Source organism: Macrobrachium nipponense, chromosome 1, assembly GCF_015104395.2.
Source record: "Macrobrachium nipponense isolate FS-2020 chromosome 1, ASM1510439v2, whole genome shotgun sequence".
NCBI classification, from domain to species: Eukaryota; Metazoa; Arthropoda; class Malacostraca; order Decapoda; family Palaemonidae; genus Macrobrachium; species Macrobrachium nipponense.
In genome coordinates, this window is record NC_087200.1 from 171056760 (window position 1) to 171070540 (window position 13781).

The 13781-nt window shown below is 36.4% G+C and overlaps 1 protein-coding gene across 1 annotated transcript in view; it reads left to right on the forward strand.

The window, feature by feature from the left end:
* Window positions 1-686: 686 nt before the first annotated feature.
* Window positions 687-13781, forward strand: part of LOC135219825 (ATP-citrate synthase-like) — a gene marked incomplete at its 3' end in the record, with an annotated part of 106506 nt that continues 93411 nt past the window's right edge. Inside the window, 1 exon segment of the mRNA XM_064256923.1 lies at window positions 687-826.

Genomic DNA, 13781 nt, shown 5'->3' on the forward strand with positions numbered 1-13781 from the left:
AATACAAAAAATAAAAAATTGTCCACCTGTTAAGCCAACAGGAGCGTGACCGGGTAAGAAGAGGCCTACCGTTAGTAAGCAATTTAAGAGTTTGCAAAATGGGAACAGAAAATAGATATTCTGGTAGTAGCAACAATACAAGACCTAAATAGCTTCAAGTGTGCAACTTGTAAAGCTAAATCGTAGTATAAATATGATTTACATGCATTTGGCTTTGCACTGAAAAGCTTTCTGTCATTTCTCTCAGAGCTGAAGATAAAGTTTTCGTACGTTGTCCTGTTTTCTATCATTCTATGGGAATTGGCATTTTGACGCGTAATATGGATGAAGCTAATGAATAAAGTACTAATACCGAGAGTTACTATGTAATACGCGCAGCGTGTGGAAACGAAAGTATTCGCGTCATTATGAACGATAGGAAACGAATCAAAACACTATGCTGTGTGAAAAAAATTTTGCCGGCTGTGCCGGTATTGAAAATTACAATTTTCTTGTCATTAAGATTTGTTGCTCATTCCCATCTGTATCGCTTAAATTTAATCAAAATAATAATTGCTTTTAATCTATGTGGATACTGGAAAGTAAGTAAAATTTGAGGAAAAGAAGCCAAGCTCCATGAAGAAATATATTACGATCAGTGGCGGCTTCTGGCAAGTGTTGTCGCACGGTGTTTGAGAACCAATAGGAGTGACAGAGGTTGTGAGACCACGGTGGTGTGAGGATCTCTTGTATAGTGACTAACAAAATTAGACTGTGTATTGCAAGCTACGCGAACTTTTGTAATAACCGCTGTCATTTTGAAGGCAAGTGAAGAAGAAAGAGAAAGGTAAGTGGTTTGTATGTTGATAAATCGTTTGATTGAGATATAATGGTCGCCAGTCAACATCTGAACTAATTTTGCGGTCTTCTGTAGCTTGTCAAACTGGACTTAATGGTTCAGTCACCCCGATCAAAGTTATAGGCAAGTTTTTTAGAGATTAGTTCATCTAATGCTGTGTGACTTCGCCAAGATCCGTTAGACGTTAAATAACACAAACTGCTAACGGAAGCCAGTTTCAAAGCAAGTAAACGTAGTTGGCCGGATTGCAGTGTTGGCATTCCACTCTATTTACTTCCGTCTGTCTGGTCGATAGTAGGTATTGTATGCTGAGGAAAAAATACTTTTATTCGCGACACTTTTCGAATCAAATTTACCTCGATAATTAGGTCTCATGTTTACTCGTAATTGAATGTTTTGTCGGCATACTGGCTTAGACAAAATTTCTTGGAGCAGCTTGACCAGTGTAATTGATTTGGCAAGTTGTATAAACTGACAAATAAGGTAGAAGTGCATCGACGTGCACATGTTTGCATGTGCGAATGGTCCATTTGTTAACTGCTTTAGTTAATTCGTCTTAAGTTTGTATTGATTGAGAGCAGAGCATCGGATTTATTGGTAAGCCACTGTCAGCTTACGTGTATTATCCCAATGTCATATACACAGAGTATAGCTTGTTTATCGTTAGCCATCTCGTTTACTCTTACCAGAATTCATTCATCGTTAGGTTTTAGTAAAGCGTTCTAAACGTTTAACCGTGTTGTCCTGTTTGACATTGTTTATGGCAAGAAATTTCTTTGATTTTAAATGTGTTGTAGGGCTGCCAGATTCTCTCTCCTGTTATTTAGATAACCTCTTGTAAAAAATGTTGCCTTGTCACAATTCTGTTTTCCGCCAATATAAGCTATAAAACCCGTTCGATTTTTACTTTTTCTTTATTATCAGAGCACAAACAAACCAAGGCTACCAAGCAGATCATGCGAGTGCTACCACAGGATACATAAAGGTAATGCATATGAGGTGCATAATAGGTAACTAAATACTTTACGGAAGTATTATTTAACTAGTTTTAATCCTTGTGGAATACTCTGTAGATGGGACAAAAAAAAAAAAAAAAAAAAAAAAAAGCGGTAAAAGGGTAAAGGGACAACTTGAGGATATGAATAAAAACACTATGGCAGTAAACGAAAGATATCATTGTTTCATTAATTATTTGATTATCATTATTGTTTCATTAATTATTTGATTATCATTAATTATTTGATTATCAATACATTGGACAAGGATGAAAGGATATTGACAAATCACAGTTATTTTTAAGTTCTGAATCATAAATTGCATCATAATGGGTATGAAATCCTGCGTTCTCGGTCAAAATAAGTTATCTTCATTAATGTTAGCCCATATTATAACCGAGTTTACCGTTACTGCACCTTGAAGCCAGGGGATATACCTCAGCACTCACACTCAGACGGCTTTACAATATCGTACATGGATGAGCCTTCCCAGGAAGATTACGAATGAAAGGGCAGACTTGTTAGGGTTAAAAATAAATAAATAACTAAATGGTTTGCGCGCAAAGCAAGTGCATATAGATTATGAATAGTACCTATTTCATGTTGTAGTATTTTAATGTATGATGTTAAGCAGCATCATCATACGTTTCACGTTTAGTAGTTGAGAATGGAGCCTGTATGCTTTTCCTTGTCCGTGTTCATTCAGTAGCGATTTTATGCAGTATCACAATCAATCGTGATGCCATGTTATCAGTGTAAGCACCGAAAGATGCTTGCGTTGTCACACGGGGCCAGGTAGATTATACGGGTATTTTCCTCCTTTATTGGTAGTATTTATTAGCCTTCAGCCGTGTAATACAAAATAATTTAGAATACTATCCATTCTGTAAATACTGTGTGTTTATACTTTCAAACGTTGTTTTGGAGGTAAGTTCTTAGTGCTCTTGCAAAAGAATACAGCACTTATCCCCATGTCGTAGACTCGGCCGAATCTAAAACAAATATTGTTTTTGAATGCATTAAAGGTAAACTCCATTCGCAGAATATATTTAACTGTTAGCACAGATTACTCCCGCCTTAAGTTATGTTTTCCAGGGAACAAAGTGGGCATCTCATCTTTGGCTGCAAGATGAACAGTAAGGGATTACAGTTTTGCGACTTCAGGAAACTGGTGTCGGGGTACAATTTGCTGCCGGGAAACGTAGCCGTGTGGTAACACTCTCGGGTAGCTTTCACATTTTCTGGCATAATTCTGCATCAGAACTGTAGCTGATTACTTGTGGCAAAACTTAGTTGCTAATGACATGTTATCTTGCTGCACTTTGATGCACCAGAAGAAATGAGGGACAGGAAAGTCCAGTCATTGTTCTTTAAATGAGCATAATTAAGAAAATGAAATCATTATCAACTCATGCTGATAGGGTTTTAACTTCTAGTATTCGGTAGAATATAGGCTAGAATGTTGCAGCCAATAATAGGAAACTCTTCTGTAGTCTTATAAATCTGGCAGATGAATTGATCAAGATACACTTTACTAAGTTGCTAAACATATTTACTGAAAATAAAACAGGTTAATACTGGGCAAAATACACACAACCACCAGTGAAGGAAGAAAAATACCAGAGTACGATAGCATAAGATTCGGACCGCGGGACTCGTGCCCATTTCTAGCCATATTAGTGGCAAGGCAAGATTTGATGCCGAAGGAAGCAGCTGGTTATGTAACATCGCCTCCAGACAGTTGAATATTGTTTCAGAAATTAATTTTTAAAATTAATTTATTTATTTGTTCATGAGGCGTAATCAGAACCATACTCGCCCGACGTCTCCCACAGACTGCTTGGATGTCTATTTTTTTAAGCACGTGGTTACAGTTTCCTTCATTTATTATGAGCTTTATGCTTTTGTAAAAAAAGGGGAAAAAACAAATAAATAAAAACTGACTTTTGGTCCAAACAACGACATAAAAGTAATGTAAGAAAGAAAAATTGAGTTTTACTCTGACGAGTAATGTAAAAATATTTTTGAGTTTTACTCTGACGAGTAATGTAAAAATATTTTTGAGTTTTACTCTGACGAGTAATGTAAAAATATTTTTGAGTGTTACTCTGGCGAGAAATATTTTTAAAATTATGAGTTTCAATCTGGCGAGTAATGCTAAAATATTTTTGAGTTTTTAGCGGCAGATTAAATTCCATATGATAATGCATTAGTTTTCTGAGGCACATGATTTCGGTTTCCTTAATTTATTATGAGCTTGATGCTTTTGTAAAAAAAAAAAAAAAAAAAAAAACCGGTCGTTTGGGCCAAAGACCAACATAAAGCATTCTCGGACTCCTATTCTTGTTTTAGGTGGCCTTATGCAGATCAATGAGAGTTAAAGCTTTTGCTGTCTGTGCCTTTCCTCGTTCACTAAGAAAGCTTCATAAGCTTAAATTGCAAAGGCAGAATTCGAGAGTCAGGTGAGAAGCTGTCTCTCTCTGGGACCTTGTGAACCAATATGATGAATCTTATCAGTTTTATCGGGAATTGTTGGAGTTGTAGACTAGTGGGTCAGTATCTTGTAGAACATCTTGAAAATTTTATGCTTTATTAGATAATCAATGAGCCTTAAAAAATTAACCACGGCGCTAAAAGCAGCAATGTGCTTAGTGATAAACAATTCGCGATGGTAATTCTAATCAACCTGAGTAGTTCAAGTAGTGTAAGAGTAGATCAATGGCGTCATGATGTAAGAGATGGTATTTAACAAACGTGTTAAAAAACGCTGCGCCCAAACTTTTCAGTTAGCTGCCTTACGAACTAGAAAGGAAGTGGAAACAATAATTAGATACTCTGCAAGAAACTTGGCATGTTGATTTTAAGAATTAGGACATGGAAGAAAGTTACCAATGAAAGCCGTAAGCTATAGTTTATAACCGACATATAAAAGTGAAGTACAAAATAAGTATATCATGGACAGTGCTAAAGATATCCTTTAAGAACGTATATTATTGGATTAACGGCAAATGACAGGGCGAAAAAAATGCACGAATTTGGAGTAAAAAATTGCAATGTAAATCTGGATATTAAACAAGTGAAAATGAATAATATACAAATAGAATTTGTAAAGGCGGTGAGAAACCCAACGCTTATGAAGAAATGAACACTGCCATTCGTCAAGAAATATTCTGAATGCAAGACTGCAACTTGATAATTATGTGACCTGAGTAATGCAAGTGCTCCATGATGGTCTTGAAGTAGGCGTGTCAGGTTCGTCTTGAATATCTAATCATAGTTTTACTTTCTTTTAAGTTCCACAGGCAACTGATGGAATGGCTTGGGTGTCCAGTTTACAAAAACGTTTGTTCGATGTGATCTCTATGTCTGGACTCTCTTAATTTACTCTTATACTGCTTGACTTCTGAGTAATGGAGCTGGACTAGGTACCTGTTAAGAGGAATAGTTGAAGACCCATATCGTAGTAAAGAGTATGAAGCCGAAATATCGAAGACGTACCTATAGCCATATACCACATTGATTGTAACGACGCGTGGGGTCATTGATTGAATAATATAGATGGGAGCCAAGCAGCACGAAAGGCATTAGAATCCAGTATTAAAACTTGAAGATTTTCAAGAAGTGACTTAACAGATGTACAGTATGTCAAAAGTATGACACTGATGAAAATAAACATTGAAGAAATTATATAAGAGCCGGACTAATGGACCGGATGAAGGCCGATAGGGGGGCCTCCAAAAATAAACGCGGATGGATGGATGGACGTTTGATACTGCTTACTAACCAAGTACAGCACATATATCCATTTCCACAGTTGCGCTGAATGGCCTTTGCTGCCCCAGTGCTTGGTGTTACACCTAAACTTTATAAAACCAACCAACCAACCATTTCCACAGTAACAACGGAGTTAGTGCATTTGTATCAGCATAGGAAGGCTTTTTAGATTTTTGGTAATGTAATGATTTTAGGAGAGAAAAGATTGAATGGGGTCGGAACCTGCATTAAGAATAATGAGCGAGTCTTTTTAAAAAAAAAAACTAGATTCTTGATTTTGCTGTTGTGCAGGACATTTGAATGGTTTTGTTTTGTTTATACTTGTGTCTCACTTTTGGCTGTTGAAAGGGCTTCTGGTTGGTTTTAATCAGGGTTTATGACGCTCTCTCTCTCTCTCTCTCTCTCTCTCTCTCTCTCTCTCTCTCTCTCTCTCTCTCTCTCTCTCTCTACCGCCGTCGTCAGAGCAACCTATCCCGGAAAGCTGTCTTGATTAACATGCAATCTCTTATCTTGATGTGTTATTTGAGCGTCCATGTCAGCATGACATTGCTGTGCATGTCTGTAAATGAGGATTTAATAATTCCTTTTGATTATAAGGTAAACTGAAGCCTCAGCCATATTTTAGATGCTTTTACTGCCGGCTTTAACTGGCTGCATGTGTAAAGATGCGCGACTGGTAAGTAGACTGAAAAGCGGGCCGATTGTCAGATGTTTTGCAGACGATAAAGTACTGATTGGGGATAGCAAAGAGAAAATGTAGAAAATAATGGAAGTGTTTGCAAGGATAGAAAGTTGAAATTGTGTGACCAAGGGTACCGTTGATGTAAACTTCATCGTTAACCAGTAAACTTATTTTTTTTATAGTATAAATTATTAATTTTTTTTTAAAATTAACGATGTTTTCCAAGATAGCACAGACTTCGTTTAGTCTGGTCATAACCAGGACCCATGTTCTCTTTCTTCCATCTTACTTTCCACCCTCTCCTAACAGTTGCTTCCTGCTGCAACCGCGAGTTTTCCTCCTGTTACACCTACCTATCAACCCTTTTACTGTCTGTTTCCGTTTCATCGCTGAATGGCCTCATAGGTCCCAGTTTTTTGCTTTTGGCCTAATTTCCATCCATATTCCATAACTAGGATCGTGCTTAGCCAAATTAGTTTATACTTATTGGGTTATTTTAACTGGCAAAGTGAGAGGCGGACGCCATTTCCTTTATCTATCTCCAAGAGATAAAATTCTTCACTTGTGTGACGTTTGCTTCAGTGGCAGTATTCTCCTTGTCATTTTCGTCTGGCTATTTACAGATATAGTCAAGAGAAAAAGAATAGCGATAACGTGGCTGGACATCTTAGAGGTATCTAGTTGTTAAGAGCTTTTGGAGAATCGAGTCTCCTGATAATGATAATGACTAAACCAATGCTTTGGCGAGCTTCACCAATGTGGTCTCCCACAACCTAACGGGAGATATCAACCTGTGAATCACCGTAACTTGGTAACAGCGATTGCATAACAGATTATGGTAGTAGAGGTAGCGTACGCGTAAGCGGTGTCGTCCGATGCATATTTATTGCTACCTTGGAGACAGGAGAGAGAGAGAATGAATGAATCTGGGAAAGCTCCCAAACATACATAGGGTAGATTGGGAGATTTACGTTCTTGAATCCACGTTTTTGTTAGCTAATTGATTCCTTGAAACCAGGACTTTTTAAGACCTGTAGAGGTGAAATTCAAGATAGTGTGGATTCAATTAACACTGGGATTTGAACTTGACGGATATTTATCAAACTTGGTACTAACGATATTTTATTCAGTGGGGATCAGTGTTGTATGAACCGACTGCCGGAAACTGATGAGGGAACGACGTACAACTCTTATTAAGTGTGAAGATGAAGCGCCCATTTTTTTATACTAATAAAAGATACTAGGTCGTTATACAGTGGTCAGTGTTTGAAATTGTTTTATGTGTTATTGGTTTCTTATCAGCCTCATTGTCATTGAATGTTTTTATCCAACAATGACCATAGAAAATCATATGTAATAAACCAGATTTATATCCAAATCTTACGTTATCTATTTGTTTCTATAGCAACGAGTATTGTCGGCAGATTATTCGTGTCGCGATACAACAAGATTAAAAAAAAAAAAAAAGGGGGGAAGGGGGGGGAAGATGCAGGTTTCCAAGTCTAGTTCTGTTCCTCAGCGTTTCAGACGTCCAGTGATTTGGAATGGTGTCTCAATAAATGGTAGTGATTTCAGATAGCCTTGGTTTGTCTGCATGAAGACTCGTATGCAATTCAGTATTAGAACGTGTGTGTGTGTTGGGGGGGGGGGGTTGGCCTCAAGAAACAGTGGTAAGCGCTCAGCTCACAAACACTGTTGATATTAGCTGTGAGCTTATTGGTATTCGACTGTTGTGGGCTCCGTCTAGGGTAAAAAAGAAAAAAAAAAATGTATCCACTGTTGTCAAAATGTATACTTCGACGAGGTAATACTCATCACGGGATCGTTCATTACTATTTGACCAGAATCTATGATTTAAAAAAAAAAGAAAGTTATTTATATTGTGACATCTATATATGAACTTGTATTGAAGCAGCTTTTAGAAGATATGGCACCTTCGCGTTTGAGCAAGTTTATTTTTTATTTTACTTTGTAATGAGGCACATCTGAGATGTCAGTGAGGGCAAGGGACAGTATAGGGGACTCGCCTTGATGGTAGTAGTTATTGTTATTGTTAGCGGTAGGACCTCAGTACAGTGGCGTCATTTCAGATTTTTTTTTTGGAAGCCTCTCTGCCCCTCCCCCCCCCCCCCCAGAAATTTTTGGAAATTTGTGCGTATTTTGGAGCATTTTGAAGCCACATAAGATTCACTTTGGAGTGAATTTTACTGTTATTATTATTATTATTATGTCTAAGGATGCGGAGGGAGGTGCAAACGAAGTTTTTTGGGGGGCCCTGTGTTGACGTTGACTTGAACAAGGTCATAGATTGGCTGTGTCATGATGAGAGCAAGTTTAGGCTTTTTTTAAAAACCTGAGTCTGTTGGCCCTCACCGAAGGACCACTTTTTGTTCTAGCAGAAATAATGGTGTTTTTTGGGTTTTCTCTTAACTTTTTGCTTATTAGTTGTCCTGGGACTTTTTATAGTGGGGGGAGGGTGAGGGGACGGCGATGGAAATACTTCAATAGCAGTGAGTTGCTTAAAGGTATTGCTGTAAATGCTAGTGATATTAGGGGACATACATGTTAACATTTAGAATGGAAATGGTTACGCATACATTCTATATATAAATATATTTCATTATGCAATGCAAATGATTACAATAACTTTACAAACACGCATACGCACACTCGAATATGTGTATGTATGTAAGGTAAGCATACTTATCATAGATAAATACATTTTTGTTTGTTGCAAAGATTTACGCCGTTGTGCATTTTTAATCGAGCAAGTTTGCCCTGACAAATATATACGACCTAGTTTTTGTCAGAGATGGATGTTTTGGTCATCAGTTAGCAGTTTAAGATTGTTTACTAGAAAGGAGCAATTGATTCACGCTTGAAAATATTCAAGTACCTGAAATAGATATGTACTAAAGAAAACGGAAATCTTAAATGAAGTGCAGGTAAAATAAATTATTTTTGTTTCGTCAAAATGTTCTAATATTGTATTCTGAACCTTGTTGCTAAAGGTTATTCTGAGTTGCCTACCGTATACCCTTGATTTAGTGTCAGGCATTCCTTACTACAGTAAATTATGGTAGTGGATTTAATTTGTTTAAAAAAAATACTCGAATGTCTTAACTTTGTGTAAAGTCCTTCTCTGGACGAGTGGGTTGCGTGCTCGTCTACTGTCAACGTGGGATTCGATATAATGTGGTTCGGATCCCACAATAAGTTGTAGGTCCCGTTGCTAGGCAACCAATTGGTTCCTAGCCACGTAAAAATATCTAATCCTTCGGGCCAGCCCTAGGAGAGCTGTTAATCAGCTCAGTGGCGTGGTTAAACTAAGATAGACTTAACATTGTGTTAGAATCACTTATTTGTTATGATTCGTATTTTAAAATTTGTCGACAGTTGATTCTGGAAGACTTAGGTTCGATTCGTTTTTAGTTGTTCTTAATATTTGCATTCGAATCTGTCATATGAATCTGCCAGAATGTGAACACCTTTCGTATGATAAATTCAACCATATACCATTTGTTCTTATTCAGGTGTCAGGTGGTACCTGAAATCGTTTCGGTGATGAAATACACAAAGATTGCAAAGAACTGTTACATAAATTACCATAGTATAATAATAAATAAACTTGCTCAAACGCGAATTTGCGATATCTTCCAAAAGCTGCTTATCAATACAAGTTCATACATGTCACAATATAAATATTTTCTTTTTTTTTTTTTAATCATAGATTCTGGTCAAATAGTATATGTCACTCTACAATTTCTACTGTTGGGTTTATTTTAACCGGTTTTACCTGTATGTATTTTCATATGTGTGCACGCGTATTTTGTTTTTGAGGTATACATACACGCACTCACGCAGATATATATATATATATATATATATATATATATATATATATATATATATATATATATATATATATATATATATATATATAATAAAAGGAGCCCATAAAAACGCCAAAATATAGCGAGAAAATACTATATTTCAGAGACTGCTGTCTCCCTCTTCAGGTAGATGAATGAGAAAAGTTACAGAAAAGGTGGTATTTTGTACTAAGAGATCCATCTACAGGTAAGCCAATTAGATCACTCCCACTGATAATCTTCCTTGAATGCTTACCAGTGGATTAGGTCTCTTGGTATAAATACCACATTTTCTGTAACTTATTCTCATTCATCTACCTGGAGAGGGAGTCTCTGAAATATAGTTTTTATTTTCCTGTCTAATATTTTGGCCGTTTTTATCGGGCCTCCTTTTATTAGATGGCGTTTTTTATCGGCTCCTTTTAATACATGGAATTCTGTTGTAACAGAACATTTTTACCAGTCAATATATATATTTATTATGTATATGTATATATATATATATATATATATATATATATATATATATATATATATATATAATGTATGTGTGTATATATATAGTATATAAGCAGCAGTTAGACGTCCATAATTGTAGGTTGCAGCAAAGAAATTGTGAATGGAAAATCAAGCTCTTGCACAGAATACCGACACAGTATCAGACGCTTTGTACTATGGTCAGAAGACTCATCAAGTACTTGTCTACACAACTGTACGCACCTCATTATTGAACGAACTTTTGTGCATATTGGATAGGAAGGTTTTTCCATATCAAAACCGTTCAATTTATTAGTTTAACACTTTTTCGATCTCTTTCGCCCTGCTCCAAAAACTTGAATTTTACGGAATTTTTCATAGCTTCTCATCCTTCATTCTCTCCACTTGACCAAACATCCTTATCGTTCCATCCCTTCTGACGGCGCCTGTTTCGTTCGCTTTGAATTTTCTCACCTCACCAATAAAGGAGAGTTTACTGAATAATCCCTCATTCCTCTCCGTTCATACGTCCATAAACAAGGTCGTTTTCCATCCAACCTTATAGGTCCACCATTTTTGCCTAAAGCAGTGGAGGTGGAGGACCGGTTGAGACTCGTAAAAGTGACAAAGTTTCCCCTTAGGCAGAAAGTACATCGACAAAATCATTATCATTACCCAAACCCACCCCATTTCCGGGGTATTCGAAGTGGTTTAGGCCTATTCTTGTAGGCCTAACTGGAACTAGATATTCATCTACCGTCACGTTGCAATTAGGATTACGAAACGAAGCAGATTTTATCGCTCACACTATTTTACGTGGCTTGCTTTGAATCCCCGTTTCAGTAACGTCATGGCTAAACTCCCACGAGTGCACGGGGCAAGAATAGTTTTAAAAAATGCAATTTTGTTTACCCAGTCGAAAGGACAGATGAAGTCTAAAATCCAAAACTTAATTGAGTATCTGCTTCTCATCAGAGTGCATGAGAAAAAAAAAAGCGTTATTGTTAATTCGCACAGGCTGGAGGGATTAACGAAAAAGCATACGCTAACAATGAGTTTAACCATTTTTCTTTTGGCTAGTTACAAAACTGAATAGAAAGGATACTTAAGATTTTTAAGGAAACCCCCCATAAAAAATCTTTTTAAAGAAGCCACAATTACACATGCGTATATATATTATATATATTATATATATATATATATATTATATATATATATGGAAAGGTTTTTATTTGTTTGCACGTTGGGAAACATGTTTGGCAAATGAATGCAAAGATTCTGATTTTATTGATAACCCGTAAACAGAATTAGAATGAGTAAATATAGTATAGATTCAAGTGTTGGTAATTCAGGCAGGAAGAAGAATAGGAATCTGTATTATCGATGAATAATTATTGTAAAAAGAAAATATGAATTGAAGGCATTCTCTCTCTCTGACAAGTGATGGTTGTCAGACTTAAATGAACTTTGTTAGTTAATGCCATTAATTGTATGCGAAAAAATGCTGATAGATGCACGCACACATTTATATATATAATGTATAGTATATACCTATATATATATATAATATATATATATATATATATATATATATATATATTGTATATGTATATATATACAATGTAAAAAATTGCTATTTTATAAAAAAAAATTCTTAAAAGAGGGTTAATTACCAAAAAAAATTAACTTCTTAGGTCTGTACACATATTTTGATACTCCGTAGGGGGATGGTGCCCTCATTGCATTTCACGCGGTGCACTGTAATTATTACTAAGGTTCTTTGCAGTGTTCCGTAAACCCTTAGTCGCAACCCCTTTCATTCCTTTTACTGTACCTCCTCTCATATTCTCTTCCATCTGACTTTCTACCCTTTCCAAATAATTGTTTCATAGTGCAATTCCTAGGGCTTCCTCCATTGTTACACCTTTCAAACCTTCGTTACCCTTAATCTCCCTTTGAGCGCTGCATGACCTCGTAGGTCCCAGCTCTTAGCCTTTGGCCTAAATTTTATATTCCAATTTCAGATGTGTTTATATATGGGATAGTATTTGTGGTATTATATTTATACGGACTACTTTCATACGCGTGCATCGTTATAGCTCCCAAGTTGAAATGAGCGCCTTCATCCGTAATCTTCCTTTGATAAGAAACAGATGACAAAACGTCTGCAAAAAGTCGCTTTCGGTCGAGTCACCCATATTCTTTGACAACTTTTTATTTCAACATTTTTTGGTGTGCGATTCTTTGCAATACTATTTTTGTAGTATTTGCACTTTTTTGCATGACATGAGAACGAGGAGTGTATTGTAGGTATGCCATACTTAGTGGTTGTGTATCCTGTAGTAAAATTTGCACTAGAATAATGATTTGAAACTTTATTTGGGTTGAAGGCTTTGTAGTAGTGACAAGCGTGTCCAAAAAAGTGGGAAGCATTCGAGAAGTCAAGAGGTTATTAGGATTATTATAATAATATATATATATATATATATATATATATATGTATGTATGTATGTATGTATGTATGTATGTATGTATGTATATACCCAAATACTAAGTCACAAATGTCTTTAATATCGAATTCACCATATTCGACAATTTCTCACTCCTTAGTTGAATTACAAATGACAAGCGCCTCTGACCGAGTCCTCTCTCTGTGGTCTTGCTCTGACCCGGCCAGGATTCGAACCTGGGTCTTTGGTTTAGATACAAGCGATAACCAGTCGGCTCAGAACACTCGTCCATCATGACAGATGTAGGATTATATCGACACTGGTGTGAGTGTTCGCGTCGAATTCAGTTTCTGTGCTTAGCAGATCTCAATCCATTTCCACCACGATACCAATTAGTAACTTTGTAACATTTGGCCAATTATAAATTTTAATGGCGTATTGTTTATTCATTTATGACTTATTGTGTATTCACAAATATTAATCCACATGTGTCGTTTAGCCAGGTGTTCCAAACTTACCATATCACCTATCGTGAAGATGATTCGATATCGATTCTGGTTATAAGACCTGAATTCTACAAGAGCTCTTACAGCAGAATCGATATCATCTTTATATCCGTCATGATGGACGAGTGGTCAAAGTCGACTGGTTATCGCTGTGTCTAAACCAAAGGCCCAGGTTCGAATCCTGACC